At 35.2% G+C, this 2,547-nt stretch overlaps 1 non-coding gene across 1 annotated transcript; it reads left to right on the top strand.

The window, feature by feature from the left end:
- Positions 1–353: 353 nt before the first annotated feature.
- Positions 354–426, top strand: TRNAG-GCC (transfer RNA glycine (anticodon GCC)). Its single transcript has one exon. It is a non-coding gene; the product is annotated as a tRNA-Gly (tRNA).
- The last annotated feature ends 2,121 nt before the right edge of the window (positions 427–2,547 follow it).

A 2,547-nucleotide genomic window follows, 5' to 3' on the forward strand; every position in this document is an offset into this window, starting at 1 on the left:
CTGCTTCCCAAATAGACAAGTAGCTCTTACTTAAATCATTACTAATTATGTGAAGTAATAATGCAAGACACATGACATCATTCTTGGCACAGAGCAGGTATTAAGTATAAATTTGAGTTCACGACTTCCATTTCCAGTAATAATCAATGAGTTTCTTAGGACCAATCCTCCTCCTAGAATTTTTTTCAATGCGGTAAAATACATATCATGTAAAACTTACCATCTAAAGCATTTTTAAATGTATATATATTTCAGTGGTATTAAGTATATTCACGTCATTGTATAATCATCACCATCATCCATTTCCAGAATTCTTTTTTTCTAACTTTAAAATTCTATTGTTTTTAGGGATGTCCCTGGTGGTCCAGTGGTTAAGACTCTGCGCTGCCAATGCAGGGGACACAGGTTCAATCCCTGGTTGGGGAACTAAGACCTTGCATGCATGTGGCACAGTGAAAAAGTACTATTATATTTTAGAGAAATTTTAGGTTTATAATAAACTTGAAAGGAAGGTGCAGAGATTTCTTGTAAACTTCCTGCCCACATACATGCATAGTCTCTCCCATTATCAGCATCACTCACCAGAATGGTACATTTCTTACCAAGGATGAAGCTACATTACCTCCAAAGCTCTTAGGGTTTACCTTAGGATTCACTCTTGTGTTGTATATTCTATGGGTTTGGACAAATATATCACTACATATATCCACCATTATACTATACAGAGTGTTTTCACTACCCTAAGAAGTCCTCTGTGCTCTGCTTATCATCTCTTCCCTTCACCCACCTCTGCCCCTCACCCGCTCTGCAACCACAGACCTTTTTACTGTCTCCAGTGTTTTGGCTTTTCGAGAATGTCATGTAGTTTGAATAACACAGTGTGTTGCTTTCTTAGATTGGCTTCTTTCACTTAGTAACGTGTATTTAAGATTTCTCTGTGTCTTTTTATGTCTCAATTAACTCATATCTTTTTAGCATTAAGTAATATTCCAATATCTAGACACATCACAGTTTATCCATTTATCTACCGAGGGTATCTTGGTTGCTTCCCAGTTTTCACAATTATGAATAAACTTCTATAAATATCAACGTGCATGGTTTTATGTGAATGTAAGTTTTCAGCTACTTGAGGTAAATACCAAGGAGCATGATTGCTGGACCATGTGTAAGAGTATGTTCAGTTTTATAAGAAACCTCCAAACATTCCACCCAAGTGGCTGTGCCATTAGCAATAAATGAGAGTTCCTTTTACTTCACATCTTTGCCATTTGGTGTTTTCAGTGTTGTGGATTTCAGCTATTCTAATAGGTGTGTGGTGGTGTCTAGCTTTAATTTGCATTTCCCTGATGACATGTGTGGAGCATCTTTTCATATGCTTATTTGTCATCTTCTTCACTGAGACGTCTGTTAAGGTGTTTGATTCATTTTTAAATTGGTTTGTCTGTTCTCTTATTATTGAGCTTTAAGAATTTTTTGTGTAATTGCCTTTATCAGATGTGTCTTTTGCAAATATTTTCTCCCTGCTATGTCTTGTCTTCTGTTCTTGATATTGTCTTTCATAGACCAAAAGTTTTACAATTTAACAGACCAAAAGTTTTACAATTTAACTAAGTTAAGCTTATCAATTATTCCATTGAGCATGTCTTTGGTGTTGAATCTAAAAAGATATCACCATACACAAGATCATATAGGTTTTCTCCTATATTTTTTCTAGGAGTTTTATATTTTTGCATTTTACATTTAGGTCTCTCTGCTATCCATTTTTGAGTTAATTTTTGTGAAGGGTATAAGGTGTGTGTCTAGATCCATTGTTTTGCATGTGGATGTCCAGTTGTTTTAGCACCATTTGTTGAAGAGACTATTTTGGCTCCATTATATTGCCTTTCCTCCTTGGTCAAATATAAGTTGACCATTATGGGGATCTATTTCTGAGCCCTCTACTCTGTGCTGTTGATCTATTTGTCTATTATTTCATCAATGTCACTCACTCTCTCTCTCTTTTTTTTTTTTTTACTGTAGCTTTATAGCAAGGGTAGAGAAAGTTCTCTCCAATTTAATTTTTCTCCTTCAGTTTTGTATTAGCTATTCTGGGTCTTCTGCCTCTCCATATAAACTTTAGAATTAGTTTGTCAATATCCATAAAATAATCTGCTGGGATTTTGATTGCAAATCACACTGGATCCATAAATCAAGTTGGGAAGATCTGACATCCTGACAATATTAAGTATTCCTATCCATGAACATGGAATATTTCTCCATTTATTTTGTTATCTTTTAATTTTTCATAAAAACACTACAGTACCGTATTTCCTCATATAGATCTTACAAATATTTTGTTAGGTTTATACTTAAGTGATGTAATTCCAGTGGAGCTATTTCAAATCCTGAAAGATGATTCTGTGAAAGTGCTGCACTCAATAGGCCAGCACATTTGGAAAACTCAGCAGAGGCCATAGGACTGGGAAAGGTCAGTTTTCATTCCAATCCCTAAGAAAGTCAATGCCAAAGAATGCTCAAACTATTGCACTCATCTCACACGCTAGCAAA

Source organism: Bos taurus, chromosome 29, assembly GCF_002263795.3.
Source record: "Bos taurus isolate L1 Dominette 01449 registration number 42190680 breed Hereford chromosome 29, ARS-UCD2.0, whole genome shotgun sequence".
NCBI lineage: Eukaryota > Metazoa > Chordata > Mammalia > Artiodactyla > Bovidae > Bos > Bos taurus.